Here is a 19,008-nt window from a genome sequence, read left to right on the forward strand (position 1 = left end):
AAATGGCTGTTCTGATTAGGGCAGGGGACTCTGCTCCCCAAGAGAAGGTCATTCTCCCCAAGGTCATAAGAACAACAGAGGAGACAGCAGACAGAACTCTTCATCTATAGCCATCTTTAGGATGGAAATTTAGATATCATTCAAACCCTTCTGTGCCCAGCTGACCTTGGCTACCAGGCACAGGGCTAGAGTAGAACCCTGAGGTACCATGGTGACCCCAACATCTTACAAACTGGAAAAAAAGCCAGGCTGGCCAAATATCTAGAAACTTCATTCATGGGCACAGTCTCTTTGGTATTATGAGACCAGCCCCTGCTTCTGCACAGTCTTACTGTGGGTCCTTAGCTGGCCCTACATCTTCCGTCCTCCTCAGCCTATCCTGGAAGAGAGCATCGTGGACCAGCTCAGGAGAAATGACAATTCACAGGAGAAATGACAATTCACTGGAGAAAGACCCAACATCTCTTCTAAGCAACTAGACCTGAGAGTGAGAGCATACAGAGCTGGGTAGACAAGAGGCTTTCTGAAGTATACCACAGCTTTGGAGAGAAGAGGGTAAACTCATTGTACATGGAGCACTTTACACCCCAAAGATGCAGCTTATCCTGTGATATTCCAAAGACAGAAGATGTTCCTCATAAGAGCTAAAAATAGCTTAACTCTGATTAGTCCCAAAAGCAACAACTGCTTTTGTCCACAGAAACTTGGACCAGCCTGGGCTGTGAAAGTTGCCATGGAAACAGCATGGTGTAGAAGGTGCCATGATCAAGGACACATGGAAGTAACTGTCTTCGAGGCCTCCCAGGACAGAGATAGCCTGGGGAATCAGACTCTTCTGGCGGTGAGGGAGCTAATGCTCAGCTTCAGAGGTCGTCTCCAAAGATTCGTCCAGTGGATAACACGCCACCTTTGACACCCAGGCATAGGAGTTATTCCTGTTTTCAGATAAATGCAAGCAAACAGATGCGGTGTGTTTCAGAAAGAATACAAATTCTGGAGTCAGTCAAAGGCGGGTGTCAACAGGAGACATACTTCATAGTGACTGCTGGGACCCAGCAGATCCTAGGAATAAAACAGGGCCAGTTCCAGAGGACAGCCTATAATAGTGCCAGGCAGCATGGGCACTAAACTTAGGAGTAATGTTGAGCAGAAGAGCAGAAGCAGAGATGCCCTGCAGGCTGGTCTGGCAGGAACCAGGAGCAGAGAGAAGCAAGGTGGAGTGCTCACCAGCTGACACAGGCTGCCATGCACAGACAGCTGATAGTATACCAGCACTAGGAGACTTCCGGAGTTCTAGGCCAGCCTGAGATACATTATGAAACCTTACCTCAAAAAATTGAGTAAGTCCATAGAACCAGAGTAATGTCAATGACAAGAGTGACCCCATACACGATCTTGCCCTATGGAGCCAGGTACAGACATCCTTAAGCTTCATCTTGGGGAGCTGAGAAGGGCCCAGCACTGAGCAGACATGAGTGAGTGAAAACTCCAAAGCTGTCATGGGGGACAAGCTCAGCCAAGACACAGGATGGCCAGCATGGGGGTGAGCAGCAGTCTCCCAAGGAGCTTCTCTGTACAGGTTTGGTTTCACTCCAGGACCCACAATGAGTACTCTGCAATCCTCATGTCCAAAGGACACGAGCAGAGGACTAACTGTCCAGTGGATGCCCCTGGAGCCCAGGCAACACTGAAGGAGCCTTGGCTGGTGGTGAAAGCCAAATTGAAATGGGCAAGAGTCAGGTTCAAATCTGTCCCAGACAAAGCCAGCAAACCAAACACACACTAGACCATGACGATGGATAAAGGACTATGGTGATGCTTTAAAAACAAAACACAGCTTGGTAACACAACATAACTTGTATCTGTGTCAAGCCATAAAGCCTTCTGTGTGGTACACATGCTGGAAACACTAAAAGAAACATTTACCCGTGATAACCCACCCCCATGGCTGCAGCCTTACATTCTTCCAGTCACATTCATAGGCACATCCATTACTCATGTCAGCTCATTTTTATGAGGCTGGTGGTATCTTGCTCCAAATGCTATTTTGCATACCACCTATTCCATGTACTAATCTGTGAACACTTATGTTCAAAGAAGAGCCTGAAGCTGGGTCTTAACATGGGTACTCCCCTGTGGTCCAAATTCTGGGAAACAAGCAGAAGTTCCCTCAGCCTCCATAGCAATGGTTCTCAACTATGACCCTTTAATACAGGTCCCTGCTGTGGAATATTAGTTGAAGAAATGTTACATCCATTTATGCTGTGGACCATTTGTTTAACAATGTGAAGATGTGTTGCATTCTTTTATGATGCATTGTTTAACTCTGTGAAGCTGTGTTACTGTGCCTGTCTAAAACACCTGATTGGTCTAACAAAGAACTGGACAGCCAATAGGTAGGCAGGAGGAAGGATAAGTGGGGCTGGCAGGCAGAGAGAAAAAATAGGGGGGAAAATCAGGGAAGAGAATCGAGGAGGACATCAGGGGCCATCTACCCAGCTAGACAACCAACAATGGAGTAAGAAGTCAAGAAAGGTATATAAAGTAGAGAAAAATAAAAGCCCAGAGGCAAAAGGTAGATGGGATAATTTAAGTTAAGAAAAGCAGGCTAGAAACAAGCAAAGCTAAGGCTGGGCATTCATAAATAAGAATAAGCCCTTATGTGATTTATTTGGGAGCTGGGTGGCGAGTCCCCAAAGAGCCAAGAGTAAACACACACACACACATACACACAAACACACACACACACACACACACACACACACACACACACACACACACACACACAAACTACAGTTCCCCATGTTGTGGTGAGCCACAACCATAAAATTATTTTTGTTGTTACTTCATAACTGTAATTTTGTAGTTATAAATCATAATGTAAATATCTAATATGCAACCCCCAAGGAGTCATGACCCACAGGTTGAAACCACTGCTCTGTGGGAATATGTGTGACATCTACTGCTGAGAAGAGTGAGGCAATAACAGAACAGAAGGTCTGCTGCAATGCCCGGAAGCCGGGGGGACACACAGCTCAACAGCACAAATTCTGTAAAAGCACAATTTCTTGATAGCTGCCTAAAAGTTAACTATACAAATGGACCACAATTTACTAATCATGCCCCATTGCCAGACATTTTGGTTGTTTCTGTATTAAAAATAATGTAGAGACGAGCATCCTGGTATCCAGGACTTGGTCTGAGGTTTCAAATATTTTCATGAGGACTGAGTCCCAGGAGGGAACGGCTCTCTAGTGCCAAGCCTTCAACGCTATATAGGTTGGATGTAGCTGGGTGGCCTTGTGGTGAGGGAAGAAGGTGTTTTATCCACATGGGAGACTAGGCAAACACATAGAACATTGAAAGGGAGGGGGCCGAGGTGACCTGGAGCCCTGGAGAGAATGCATTGCTTCACCCTCAGTTGAAGGAGGCATCCATCCTCTCCAAATCTCCTGGACATCCACGGACCACATTCACCTAGAGACAAAGAAGGGGTGGGCCCTAAACAAGGTCCTCAAAGTTGCCTTCATTTGGCCCCATGCCCAGTCACAAAGAGCAGATGGCAGGCCCAGGAGCCATGAGGTACAGGACGTGTGCAGACCCTGAAGCTAGGATCTGGGCTAGAAGCCCAATTTCTTTATTATTATTATTATTTATTCATTTTACATACCAACCACAGATTCCCCCTCTCATCCCTCCTCCTGCTCCCCCGTCCCCACCCCACCCCTCATCCCCTCCTCCAACAGGTCAAGTTCTCCCATGGGAGTCAGCTTAGCCTGGTACCTTCAGCTGAGGCAGAACCAAGGCCCTCCCCGCTGCATCAAGGGTGAACAAGGTGTCTGACCACAGGTAATGGGATCCAGAAAGCCAGCTCATGCATCAGGGATAGATCCTGATCACACTGCCAGGGACCCCTCAAGCAGATCCAGCTACACAACTGTCTCCCGTATGCAGAGGGCCTAGTCTGGTCCCATGCAGGTTCCACAGCTGTCAGTCTAAAGTTCGTGAGTTCCTATGAGCTTGGTTCAGTTGTCTTTGTAGACATCATGACCTTTTTTTGTTTTTGGTTTTGGTTTTGGGTTTTTTTTTTTTTTTTTGGTTTTTTGTTTTGTTTTGTTTTTTGTTTTTCCAAGACAGGGTTTCTCTGTGTAACTTTGGCGCCTTTCCTGGAACTCACTCTGTAGCCCAGGCTGGCCTTGAACTCCCAGAGCACAGAGCACAGGGACATAGAAGCTTCTAGATGCCAAGCCCCTCCCCACTCCCCACTCTGAAACAGAGAGCTGCTGCTAACTCTAGCCTGAGTCTGCTGGTATAAACTCTTGACATCTAGAAGCTTCTATGTCCCTCTGCCTCCCGAGTGCTGGGATTAAAGGTGTGCGCCACCACTGCCCGGCTCCCCATCATGATCTTGACTGCCCTTGCTCATACAATCACTCTTCTCTCTCTTCGACAGGACTCCCGGAGCTTGGCCTGGTGCTTGGTTGTGGATCTCTGCATCTGTAGAAGCCCCATTTCTGAACCCAGTACTTCAATTATACTTGTCGGACAGCATCAGTACTTCCACACCAACTCCTGCTATTCGGATGGTGCTGAATGAATACTATACTGTGGGCCTATATCATCTTCCAAGCAGCTTCCATCTCCAGGTGCTTTGTGACTGGGCGAGCATCCGCCAGGAATGTGCATAAGCAGAAGGAACAGTGTTCCCAGCACCAGAGTGGTGGCCTCAGTACACCTGCTGAAGAATGGACAGCTACATAACGAAACACTACAACAGACAGGCTACTGTCTTCTTCCAACTTCTGTTGCTGCCTGTCGCACCTGAAGTGATGTGTGCTCTAACAACAAGGTGGTCCCACGTGCCCAGTACAAGTATTATGGAGCAGAAAAACCACTTCCTTATGATCTAAGACAATGATATTTATGTTACCTGAGATCATTGGGTTCAGAAAACCCAGTTTCTATTCATGCTACCCCAAAACATAGGAATGCATCCATCACTATGAGCACACAAGTGAGCTGGGGACCCCAAGAGTTTATACCAGCAGACTCAGGCTAGAGTTAGCAGCAGCTCTCTGTTTCAGAGTGGGGAGGGGGGAAGCTTGGCATCTAGAAGCTTCTACGTCCTTGCCTATAAGGTGCTAATGGTATATACCATTGCAAGGGTCACCTATGAAGATTAAATACCATCATCAGGAAGAAACTAGGCTGGGTGTGAGGGAAGGCATGAAAGCAGAAGCTTCACCTCACTTCTGCTCCCTGGGCATGCTGGGAGTGGGCGAGCCACACATCTGCAAATGTGCACTCCTGTGGTCCTAAGATTGAGTGCTGAGACTGGGACTCCAGACTGAACAGAGAACCAGTAACAGCAGAAGGAACACAGCCAGCATCCGGTCTGAACGTGGAGGTTTTAGATACCGGATTTCAGCCCAAGTGGCTCCGAACAATAGACAGCACATTAGTGTGACAAAAACTTATGCTTTAAGTCCCTATTGTTGTGGCACCAAGTGCCATCTCTTCTCTAAACCTCATCAGTCAGCTGCTCTGAGGTTTCTGGGGCAGGGTAGTTATCCATGCTTGGAAAATGAGGGTACCAGGCTGAGTGAGAGCAAGGGGCCAGGATGGACCTCTGAGAGGTATGTGAGCCCTTCCTGGTGTCTCCGGGTATTCCCTGATGTACTGCACACCCTCTCCCTCTTAGTTATGGCTATTAAAAAATGACTACCAGCTTAATGACTTAAAATCATGTATACATGTATCATCTTATGGCCCCAGAGGTCTGCAAAGAAGCCCAGAAGATGGTGTTTCTTCTGTATACTCTTGGGCAAAGATTTGCTTTCTTAGCTCTACAGCTTCTAGGAGCCATCCACATTGGCTGGTTGAGGGTCCAGTCCGCATGCTTCTTCATGCGTATCTCTCTATGTCCACCCTATGTCCTGTCTTCCCCTCATGAGGGCCCCTGTGGTCAGTTTGGGCATGCCCAGATAATCTAGGGTTCCCACCACATCTCGGCATCCTTCAGTTGATACACCTGCAAAATCCACTCTGCCACAGAAGCAGCAGAGCCAAGGGCTCTGAGATTACAGTGTGTGCACCCTGGGACTTGACAGCATTACTGTACCTCCCACACTTGTTAACCATTTGCCCCAACGTCTGGAACTAAGAGAAGAGAAAAGAAGACAAACATCGATGGCTGACAAGAGCATGAGGGAGGAGTGACAGGGGAGGTGTGGGACATGGAGGACACAGAAGAAGGCACTGTCTTTGGGAGCCAGCAAAGTCTCCAGTGGGGAAGCTATCTGGAGTAGTGAACAGGGAAGAAATTCTCAAGACAAGCAGATGTGGTACACTACACATGCATGGTACACGGGACCAGTTCACACCCGATTCTACCACAGTATCAGAGAACCTGGTTCATGACATCCCCCCCACACACACATACACATGGAGACAGAGATGGAGAGAAACAAGAGAGAGACAAAAAGAGAGAGTGCCTTGGAAAAGATGCAATAGTCCTGACGGAGGAATCCCCAAGCCATGTTGCAGCCAGCCAGCTCTTCCACCTTCCTCAAGGCCCTCATGAGGAACCAGCTCCAAGGCCCCTGGGATTGTGGGCTCCCTCAGTTTAGTGGATGTCAGAGGCACATTTGAGAAACGTGCTACAAATGTGCACAGCTGCATCTCCAAAAGGATGCATGGAGAGTTTCTTAAGAAAACATTAAGAAATTTAATCAGGCCAGATGATACGGCACCACTGTATAACCTGGTGCACTCAATAAACTTGGGGAGAAGCAATTTTCGATAGAGGGTATGTTTTTAATTCCCCTAAAATACTGAACATTTCTATCAAGGGCCTCTGACCCCCGTTATTAATGCCCGCTCTTGAGAGGATCAGTCATTGAAGGCAGGAAAGGAATGCTGTGCAAAGATGAACCAAAGTGCAGTTCATTTATCCCACAGAAAATGCTGACACAGACTGCAGGGCAGGGGATGTGCCAAGCTGTCCCTGGCTCCTGGCTGTGTCAATTCTACATCATCCAGGCAGCTGTAACCCTCTGTGTCCTGGTTTGTGCTCATCCCCTAGCCTGGGGACTACTTCTAGCCACCAGGCAAGAAAGATGGTTCATTGAGGGGCAGACCTGAGCTCCTAGCTTAGTGTCATGCATGTTTAGACATGACCATTCAGTAGAAAGAGTAATCACAACCCATGTACATTCTTAGAATGTACATTAATGGCCTGGTTCTCCTCTCAGAGGCATTAGCTCCCCACACTCAGGGCCCTTGAAAACTTGTCTTTGTCCAAGTAGATGCCAAGGTAGATCCCAAGAACTTAGCAGTTCCACGGCTCACCCATCCCACTGGCTTCCTTTGCACAGACTCAACCTGCATGCCTAGTTCAGATACAGTCAGAAGGAATCTCAGGGCATGGTGCTGCAGAATTGTAGCTGACAGGTGGCTCTGAGATGCCATGGAGCAGAAAAGGCTGGGCCCAGAACAAAGAAAGGTTTCCAAGGTGAAAGCTTCACCCCTGGTCTCCAGGAGCCCACAGCTGGCACAGCTCACTAGCGTCTCCCCCATCAGACTGTCCATTAGCATTCATCAGCCATGAACTCTGCTTCTCCGTTCCAGAGGCCTCCCAAACACTGAGAGCAAGCAAACAATACAATTACCTTTTAGTCATAGGGAGCAAGCTGTGCGCTGCATGTGGAACAGGCTTGCGAGGGATGACTAATGAGAGATAAAATAATATCCTTTAGTATAATTGCTGTCGCACAGCAAAGCAGCAAAGCAGGCTGACTGACACCTCGGAGCCTGTGCAGCATACATCCCCGCGCACTTTGGGAGGGGGAAAGCCCTGGGACCTCTTAGTTCTGAAGGAACACCCCCATTCTACAGTGAATGCTTCTACAAAGTCAAGAAGAGCATTCTGGCCAAGAGTGCCAAACACCTCCGCCCAGCTACTGCTTAGAGGTGAGGGCTCCAGGATATAAAGAAGGAACCTGACTTGATCACCTCTCCAGGGGCAGTGGTTCTCAACCTTCCTAATGCTGCAACCCTTTAATACAATTCCTCATTCTGTGGTGACCCCCGACCATAAAATTATTTTGTTGCTACTTCATGACTCTAATTTTGCTACTGTTGTGAATTGTAACATAAATATCTGATATGCAGGATATCTGATTGAGACATCCACAGGCTAAGAACCACTGTCCTAGAGGGTAGCTGGACACAGGTCATTATGTCTTGTGGCCACAGAAAAGAGACTAGATGCCACATGGTCTGTATTCAATGCTAGCTAGCCAGGTTTCTGAGGCATCACAATGGGGAACACAGGGTGCCTCAGCCTCATAACACCTCAGTCTGACAGGAAAAGGGATGTCCCCTAGATATCTGATCCTCCTTATACCTTCCTAACGAGGCCTGTCCTCGTTTGTTTCTGCAACAGTGAAGGATTTGTATGTATGGGACCCAGCCTGCAATGGCTCTTGAAGAACAGCCTATTGTGCATGGATGTTTGGTGTTTACTTTCTCAGCCTGTCCTTCTGGGTGGCAGGGAGAACAGGTCTAGCATATACTGGGTGTCTATAATGCCAGTCCATTTCTGGTTCTGTAACATCACCTTCTTGAGAGCAGATTGAGCTGGGGTTTTTTTTTGTTTTGTTTTGTTTTGTTTTGTACGGCTATGGCTGGATGAGTCTACTAGGTGCTCAATAAAAATCTCATTCAGCATCAAGAGTCCTGTTTACCCACCAAGCGGCAGTGTGCATGTTCACGCATCACAACCGGTGGCCAGGGTTAGTTCTGTGTGATTTTCACAGCTCTACGCCTGACACACTACCTAGCATACAATAATTGCTCCATTGAAGTCTCCCAACAAAAAGCAAGCGACACAAAGGAAAAGAGTCCACATAGTGACATAGAAAAGGAAAAAAAAGAAAAAACAAGCATCTTTTAAAGAAGGCAGGAAAATTAACCCTAGAGACCAGGTGATAAGAGACAAGGTGTGCTTCCTTTGCGGACACAGCAACCTGAATGCAGGAATGCCCCACACTCAGTTCCCTGTGTACACCATCCGACAAGCCTGGTTGTGCCAGAAGCCACTCTAGGCGGCTTGCTCAGGAACCCACATGGTCCTCCTCTTTCCCATCTTCCTCTTCTTTAGACCTTGCTTCTCTCACAAGGAACATGGGCATGGAATGAAAACAAAACACAACAGAGTGAAAAAGCCAACTGTGAGGGCCACGGAACTACAATGAGAAACAAATCTAAGTCAATGAGCTCCCCCTGAGCTATTTGTTCCTCCAAAATGACCTTCCCTGAACTAAATGATACAGATTCCACTCCCTTCGGACTGTCCTGGGCACCAGGCTAAGGCACCAGCAGAGATGAAGAACACAGGGTCCCTATCAGAACACTGGCCCATAAGGACAGTCGGAGACCTAAGTAAAGATGAGGATGACGGGCCCCTGTCAAAGGTGGCTGTCATGGAGACATGGATACTCAGAACACTGATAATCCCATATGACCAGTGCAGGAGGCACAGGTAAGGTGCCACAAGAGCACATGTCACAGGGGAGTGAGAATTTGAAGGCACATAAAGGACCAGGAGCGAAGGAGGTAGGTGCGTCTGAGTAGAGAACTCCAGAGAGAAATCACACACACATACCCAATCCTACAGTATCACACTGCATCACTCAGCATGGCTCCTTCATTTTTTTTTTTCCTTCTGCTATGGAACACTAACCAGAAACAGTGGTGGGAAAGAGGTGAACAATACCCACGTTGGCTTTGCCTTTTACACACACACACACACACACACACACACACACACACACACACACACACAAAGGGTGCCAGCGTGTGCTCTGTTTAAATGTGACACCAAGACATCCGCTGCCTTTGCCACAAGGCTGCCTGCTCATTTTATCATGATGTGTCTGTTGCTCCCTAATAAGCTCTAAATGCAGGCATGCCCAGGGTAGGGTGTACACACCAACTTGAGTGTTCCTTGGAGCTCAGGTGACCCTGAAATCCAGCAGGACAGGGCCAGGAGGACAGCAAGACTCAGCAGACATTTGCTGAATAACATGGACATAGAGTCACCTCTGCTCAGAGCGGGAACAACCAAACCTCATCGACTAGGTTTCCTTTCTCTTCTTCTGAATGGCCAACACAAGGACACGCTCTAAGACAGTGATCCAAGGCAGGAAGTGACCACCGCTTAGGGAAGCACTCCCAAACTCTACACAGGCTCTGGGTTAGATGCGGAACACCTGGTCCATCAGCCCTGCAAGATGCATGCCTCTTCATCCTCACTTCACGGGTATCACAGGTATTCAGGAAAGTCCGAAGCATAATGGGAACAGGACTCTAGGCAGTGCTCTGGAGCTCTGGGCTCGTCACTCCTTCTGTGAGTTCTTAAAAGGTGATTATATCAGTAGCAGTAGTGCACTGGCACAAAGCATGAGCCAGGAAGAGGGACATTTCATTGCTTATGTGCATGTGTGGTGTGTATAAATACCCCTGCCTACCTCTGGATGCATGTGCACAGCACATGTCCAGTACAGCTACTAGCAAAATGGAGGACTAGTGAAGCACTCCACCCCCCCACCCCCATCCCCCGCCGGGCTGGCCTGAGGCCTGCTCTACAGCTCAGCAACATGGCTCAGGGAGGCAGAGAGGTGTCTAGTAAGACACCTCCCACATAGCACGTGTGCCCCTTTCCTGGTGACCCCAGTTCCCAGGCTCATCTCAGAGCCATGGTATTCTCAACACCCATATATCCGGTGACTAACAGGGCCTGGCTCCTGGTGGGACCCCAATTCACAAGTGAGCAAGTCCAACAGGGCTCTCTGCAGGAGTGAGTCAGTGGGTGTAAACACAGGCCTGCGGTGCCAATGGGACCCACACTTCATCTCACTGAGCCTCAGTTTCCCCAGGAGTCATCAGGGGTGCCATAAAAAGGGTTGCAGAGGAGGCAGGATGGATATCGGAAGGCTTCAGGTAACACTGGCAAGCTATAAACTGTGGACGTACTGCGTACCAAGGTGTCAGCAAGTGGCCAGTACAGACAGTTGTGGGGCAGGCCTGCTCCAGTGCCGGCAGGCACAGAGCACCAAGCTCTGGAAGCCAAAGGAAGCTCGCCTCGCACGAAGCTGGCTTTTACTGCTTCTATCTTGGGCAGGTTCCAGTGGCTAATAGGTCTTCTGAGTTAATGTAACTTCTTGGAGGAGACTTTCGGAACTAACACAAATGAAGTGACTCCATTACGTCAGCCTCATTTCACTTTGGTTGTGTCACCATCCGCCCGGATAGGCAAGCACTTTGCTCGGTGACACTGCCTTGTTATCCAACTTCCCAGCCAGTTTGCAACTGTGAAGTATTTCTTCCATGATCTGAAAAATGATGTGTAAGCCACCAGCCAAGGAAACACACAGCGATTTTTCTGGGCCACAAACAGTCTGCTGACGAATCCCAGCCTGTCTTCCAGGAGACGAATTCCCCCAGAGAACCAGGCAGAGGCTGGCTTCTGCCCTGTGGACACAGGCAAGCTCCTGAGTAGTACTAGCAAGGGCAGGTTTGGACCATTCCAACTCTAAGATTCCATGAGTATCCTTACTCCCTTCCTTCCCTTTCTAGTACACTGTAGGACCTGAGACGCATTCCTGCTCTGAAGGTGATAAAAAAAAAAAAATGCCGGGAGCTCGAGAGATGGCTGGCTCAGCGGTTAAGAGCACTGGCTGTTCTTCCAGAGGTCCTGAGTTCAAGTCCCAGCAACCACATGGTGGCTCACAACCATCTGTAATGAGATTTGGTGCCCTCTTCTGGCCTGCAAGCATGCACATAGGCAGAATACTGTATACATAACAAAAAATAAAAAAATAAAAGAATTAATAACAAAAAATGCCCAAGTGTACATGCCACCGCTATCTGTGTAGCTCTGAGGCGGGGTGAGCCCACAACTCCACACCAGGAGCTGTTGATCTACACAGCACACTGCTTTCTAATGGCCTTCCCCAAATGTCACAGGAGCAAGTGACGTCTGAGAGCATGAAGATCTCAGAGGGTGCCCCGGTACCGCCTGATGCAAACCAACGAAAGCATCCATGTGAACAAAAGTGCCCTTTCCTCCAGGTCACACAAGCCCAGACACAGCAGCAGGACAAGATGATAGCGGGGATGCTGCTGGCCATGGAACTGACTCAGGATACAACCCGTGCGAGCACACACTATGGGCTGGGCTACGACTCAGCCCAGTGCAAATGCAGTCACTAGAACTATACAGAAGAAAGCTGTGTGAGGAGAAAACAGAGACAGGCGCGACCAGTATGCTGATACCATCGAGCAGTCCTATAGGACCTATGAAAAGATCACTGAATGGGACTGAGCTAGAAGCTGCTATTACCTTAGGGAGGAACAAAGGAGGGAAAAAAAAAAGCCCAGGGAACAAGCTTAGTACCCTGCAAGGGCCACAGCTAGCAAAGCTCCCAGCTATGAGATTGTCCTCCTCAATGAAAAACTCAAAAGAGACAAACAGGAAACATGCAGGTTAAAAACGGATTGGAGAGATGTCCATCTCTTGAATTTCGATTTAAAAAAAAAAAAATGTCATAAAGCACCACATTGCGGCAGCTGAAAATTTCGAATGACAATGTATTCAATGATAATGAGGAAACATTTGATGGAAAGCATGACACTGTACCCACTCATGTTATAGTTAAATATAAAAATGTTCACAGATAAAACAGGATGGAGGGAAGTGAGTGGAACAGAGATGGAAAATCACTGAGCATACTACGTGCAGAAGCAGGTGACAAGCACATAGTGGTTCCAGACAGGCTGAACCACTTGTGCGCTTCTCTTGGGCACACATCTGAAGCCTCCACGATGAAGGTGGTTTTGGTGTTGAGGCTTTTACTTTACTTTTGAGACAGGGCCTCCTCTATCTCAGACTGGCCTCAGACTCAATATGTAGCTAAAAATAGCGGTGGACTTCTAATCTACCTACCTCTACCTTCTGAGTGCTGGGATTCCAAGTGTCTACATTCGTGGTGTGCTAGGGATCGAACCCAGAGAACTGTGCGTGCGTGCTGTGGAAACACTCTACCAACTGAGCTGTACCTCCACCTCCATGACAAAGCTTTTGAGGGTGAGACTACATAATGGTGGCTCATGTGTCAATACTATGTGATGATCAGCAACTCGCTCTTATTCTGGCACTTGCAGGAAGATGCCTAGCCCTGAGACAGGTACATCTGGATTATTATGGCCCACTGGATGCTTGAGGAGCTGAACATCAGAAAGGCAGAAGGCTAGCCAAGGTCATGACCAAGAACCAGAAGAGCTCACACTGCCACCCACACCCCTGATTAGTTGGGGGAGTACTTTTTTTTTTTTACAAGATAAGGCAAGGAACTTTCCTAACCAATAGGCAGAGGCATCTGATAGTCCAGAGGTGAGAGTATGTTTTACTTCAGAGTTTTCAGTCAGGCCTCAATAAGAGTCAGCTTCCAATCCCTTGGGAGAGAAGGGTGAACCTGGCTTCCAGACCTCCTGGAGTACTGTGGCTCCAGGAACAGTGGGCTTGGACATTTCGGGGATGAGCCCAGAACACAATAACAAAGGCAACACCACACCAGGACCACATATCCTCTCTTCTAAGCTATCTGCAAGTAAAAGACCACACGCTCCCCTTGAAGAACTCTTGCCAAGTCGGGCTTGGCTTACCCATCGGATGGGACAAGAATAAAGATCTGAGAGCCAGAGAGGAGAAAAGACCCTGAGAAGACCAGAATTCAGCAGAACTGAGCTAGATCCACAGCTACCAGCCACACCTGGCCCAAGTACCTAGAGGGGCCAGCTAGAGAATGGACAGGTGGAAATATTCACACATGTCCCTAGAAGGAGGGGCTGCAATATGGGCTTCCCTTGACTCCCTGGGGATACTATGTCTGTGTGTGATTCCTGCAGGTACATCAGTCACATAGGCCTCATTTCCAGGCAGGATCCTTCCTATGCTTTTCTGTTTTTACCAGCTGTGGTGGTTTGAAAGAAAATGGTCCCCAAAGGGAATGGCACTATTAAGAGGTGTGACCTTGTTGGAGGAAGTGTGTCATTGTTGGGGTGGGCTTTGAGGTCTCTTTTCTCAAGCTTCACTCAGTGTGACAGTCAGTTGACTTCCAGTTGCCTCTGAGTCAAGATGTAGGACTCTCAACCCCAGCACCCTGTCTGCCTGCATGCCGCCATGCTCCCCGCCATGATGATAATGGACTGAATCTCTGGAACTGGAAGCGAACCATCCCCATTAAATGTTTTCTTTGTAAGAGTTGCCGTGGTCATGGTGGCTCTTCACAGTAATGAAAACCCTAACAAAGACACTGACCCTTGCTTGGCTCTTCACTCGGTACCATTCCTGTCATACCTGGACATTTCAGCATGGGCTGTTGACTCGCTCTCCACTCTGGATTTTTAAATTCCTGTTGGTAAACAACCTCTGTGGTTTCTCATTCCCAGCAGGTGAGGAGAGAATGCCTGGTCCCCATATAAGGGAGCAGGAGGAAGCCTGGCAGATGGGGCCCTCATAACATCTACTGACTTAAGCAAAAGCTTGATCCTATGGTCTCCCCAGAAAGGAAACAGGTCTTCCAATGGGCCTTTACAACCACGGTGGGCTGCAGGCTACTGTGGCAGCATAGTGAAAGGGGTTCTGGAAATGAACCTCATTAGTTCCCACTCACTGAGCCCCTACCACCAATCACATAGGGTGGATGAGTGCTGGGTAGGAGTCAAGGATTGGCTTCATTGTCTAAAACAATGGGGTGGGGGGCATAGATCGCCATGAATATTTTATGAAACTATCCTTGGGACCTCAACAGAGCAGGGTGACTTACTACCCCCAAGTGATTTAAGTTACATGTGACAGGACCAGGCTGAAAAGGCATGACACGTTCCAGGCCCAGGCAATACTTTGCTTGTCATGGTGGTGAGCAGCTGGGAAGACATCTGTACATAACCCTCCTTCTCACCTCCACATGTGAAACAGAGACTTCAGGCATGGCCCCCATGGAAGAGGCCATACAAGAAGCACAGAGGAAAAAAAGCCCAGAGGGAAAATAGCTGAGGCAGGACATCTGGGTTGCAAAGGTCTGTGGTATATAGAACCCCAATGGTGCCACCTTATTTTTCTCTGCTTAGGAAAAAAAGAAAACCATTTTCCCTGTCATCTGAGTCAGAAAACAGCTGTGTCTTCCAAGGCACTGGTCTCCCAGTCCCACTGCTTGTCCAGGCTGAACTCTGACATTCCTGTCCCTGATCTTGGGGTTCCCACTGTCTCCAGAGGGATCTGGGTTCCCATCAGCAAAGCCATCAGCTGCCAGTTGCCGGGGCAGCAGCCCGGGGTGGCAGAGGGGATGCTGGGCAGGGGCTCAGGCTGGGCCCTTTGCAAAGACTCACTATGGAAAACAGCCTCTCTGCATCAGCTCAAAGACTGAGCTGGTACACCCTGTACCATCATATTTCTAGAAATATCCTCTCTGGAGGACTCTCCCATTCTCCTTTCAAATTGAGAAACTAAGAATGTAGAAAACAAAATGCAAACACCTCACCTGTAACTCAGAAATATGACAAAAGGGGATGAGGAGACATGGGTTGAGAAAAGGTCGTATATTCAAGATAACGCCCAATGAGAGCTTGCAGAAGGGCTCCACGAGATGAAGTGTTGCTTTGATGACTCAGCGGGTTCTTTGGAGCATTGTAAGGACCAAGAGTGAAGGAATAAGAATAAGGGGTGGGTCAGATATAGGATTTTGGGGCAGTTCTAGGCTGAGGGAAACAGGACTCCGCAACCTCAGCGTAACCCCAGGAGACAGAACTGCCCAGAGGTTACAATGTCGATATCTACATGGAGAAGAGTTCAGGTACCCAAGCTGTAACAACCTGTGGGATTCCGCAGAGCCAATGATCTATGTGAGAACACTAGCAAGACTGTGGACAGAGGGAGGGTGAGACAAAGGCCTGTATCTTGAAGCATGTAATGAAATAATATTACCATACATTATAAAGATATTTATGCATTAAAGAAGGTTACTGTGAAATTTAATTTTAATGGTCTGATAATTAAGCAAAAAAAATCCACAATAATTATCATATCTTAATTTTATAGCATATTTGCTGATGGCAATGTTATTTTTTTTTTAAGAAAGATGATGTTAATTCCTCACAGGGAGCATCTTCTCTTGTCTTTGGGTATCCCTAAAGCCTGAGCTACTGCGTCATGCCACAGGTCAGGGGACAAGGTGGAGATCCAATCAGTGCCCTGACACTCTAGGCAAGATATGACCCATGGGGAAAAGCCCACCCAGTGAACTGCTACATGAACTAAAGAGCCCCGGCATGAAGAGGCAGAAGCTTGTGAGCAACAAGATGGGGTATTTGGCCGAGAGAAGCATTTACTGGGGTTTGAACATGAAATGTCTCCCATAGGCTCATGTGTTTGAACGCGTGGTCCCTCTCTGTTGTAGAAGGTTACGGAACTGTCAAGTGGTTAAAGCCTCACTGGAACAAGTGGGTCATTGTGGGAGGGCCTTGAGTAAGCCTCACTTCCTGTCTGCTTCCTGCTTCCTGATCATTAAGCATACACGACCAGTTGTCTCATGCTCTGCCACCCTGCTTTCCCCGTCATGATGAACTGTATACCTTCAAACTGCAAGCCAAAAGAAGCCCTTCCTCCCTTAAGTAGTTTCTCACCAGGCATTTGGTTCCCATAACAAGAGAGTAAGGAATGCAGCATCTAAGCAAAGGTGCAGCTGGGTTTCCATTAGTCTCTCATGGGAAAAGGAGGGAAGAGAAAAATGATTAAAAGACAGAACTCCTCCTGGGAGCACATAGAGGGGACCCTCGCTAACTGGACATGCCACCATCCTCTGTTTATTCTCCCAAGGTCAGTGTGGGTCATAATTTATTCTCTTGCCATTCCTGGAGTGGTGCACAGCTTACCACACAGTTTCTTCTTAAAATATCAATATTTGTTGAATGACTATTTTGTGAATGAATAAAACAAGGTATGAGCTAACACTCGGAAATGAGAAGTTAAGCAAAAAGCTTCATGAAGAAGAAGAAGCCTGAAGCATAAAACCAAACTGCAATTATCTACGACTTGGGTCATTAATATCACATAGTCCGTGTTGCCAAGAACGATTCAAGTCTTCGCCACAGGATATGCTTAGCAATCTATAATTTCTTAAAATTGTTTTATACTGGTGTCACAAAAAAGACCAGATTTATCTTCTCTCGGATCAGGGGCTACATGAAAACATGCAGACCAAGAGACAGGACAGATGGCAGACGTTTCACCACGTAATTAAGGGGGAATAGCAGTAGGCAGCACCCAAGCTTTTAGAAATGTTCATCCTCCTCCCTGGAAGCTGAAGAAATGGCATTTGCTCAGCCTCTGGCATAGGCCAGAAGAGTGCAGAGGCCCCAGCACATTCCCAGATCCAGGTGGCAAGTCCCATCCAAGGCAGGACAAGGTGATCCTGGGAGCGCTTCAGGCTCCTCTCACAGGGAAGGTCAGCAATGGCCCCAAGTCCTGGGTCTCCAGCCTCCAAAGCATAACCCAAACTGCCCCACAAGGGGGCTTCCGGGCCTAACGTACATTAAAACATGCCATTAACAATCACATTAAATATGGATGGGCTGGAAGCCACTGCACAGTGAGGAATTAGCATAGAAATGAAGACGGTGGCATATTTACACAATGAAATATTAATAGCAGTCAAAATGAAAGGACTGGATTTATATTTAGCTGCAAAGTGCAATGCCTATTTTAAGTTTCCAAGGGACATATATGATAGGCAAACACTTAGAGAACTTTTAAGAATTCTCGAAATGATTCTTGGCTGTGAATGCACATACACACAGTAAGAGCAGGGAAGTGTAGGCATGAATGGTACTACCACTTTCAAGCAGTCACCCTGGGGAGGGAGAGCAGAGAAGGGTGGGGGCGCCGCTCAACTATTCTTTCCGTGGCTTCAAGTGAGCAGCACTTAAGTCTAGTTCAGCACCATCCGCCCCCTCTGGCCTCAGAGAGTCCATTATCTCCAGTGATTTGCAAGGTAGCACCAGACAGCTGCCCCAAGCCCAGACTCCATTGCGTGGTTATTTTTAACCATGGCTCGACACTGGTTTCCATGTCTCCTTTTGATGTACCGTTGACAAACTCTAATCTCAGGTGAATAAATACTGAGGTTCAGAGGATGCAGGCGTCGGCGGCGTAACCCAAACCCCCACCGAAAATCACCTTCCTCCCTTTCCGGGTCAAGCCCTGTCCTGAGCTCTCCAGAGGAAACCCACATTGAGACTCTCCTGACCGGAGACTGCCTTTGTTCATTCTAGGGCTTCACAGAAATGGTGCCATCGCACAAGAGGCTCCGTAGATAAGGCGGCTTTCGTGTCCCATCAAACTCTTGGGCATTGTGTGATTTGGCTGCAGGGTGCACCACACTCCCCTTGTAGAAGATACTATCAATTTTACCCACTGAGCCGTCCTTCCAGGCCCTTGACTTACTTGGTTAGCTAGTGTTTTACATATGTATGCATGTGGCGAGTGTGCATGCATGTTCACATGTGCGTGGGTGCACACACGTGGGGGGGTGGCTCAAAGTTGATGTCTGGTGCTTTCTTCAATCAGTCTGCATCTGACACATTGAGGCCAAGTCTCTTGCTGAACCTGGAGTTTATCTTATCAGCTGGTGGGCTAGGTAGCTCAGCAGGATTGTGGGGGTCGGGATGGGGAGGGTTCCCTATCTCTACTTCCTACATACTGGAATTACAGGTGGGCTGTTAAACAGATCATGGACTAAACTTCGGAAACTGTAAGCCAGGCCCAATTAAATGTCCCTTTATAAGAGTTACGGCGGTCATAGTGTCTCTTCACGGCAATAGAAGCCCTAACCAAGACACATGGCAAAGACATCATCTGCTGAGCCACCTCCTCTGCCCTACACCCTG

At 48.0% G+C, this 19,008-nt stretch overlaps 1 protein-coding gene across 4 annotated transcripts in view; it reads right to left on the reverse strand.

Moving 5' to 3' along the window:
• Positions 1-19,008, reverse strand: part of Trappc9 (trafficking protein particle complex subunit 9) — a 489,946-nt gene that overhangs the window by 142,108 nt on the left and 328,830 nt on the right. The window lies entirely within an intron of this gene.

The sequence above is a fragment of the Peromyscus maniculatus genome, chromosome 20 (genome assembly GCF_049852395.1).
Source record: "Peromyscus maniculatus bairdii isolate BWxNUB_F1_BW_parent chromosome 20, HU_Pman_BW_mat_3.1, whole genome shotgun sequence".
NCBI classification, from domain to species: Eukaryota; Metazoa; Chordata; class Mammalia; order Rodentia; family Cricetidae; genus Peromyscus; species Peromyscus maniculatus.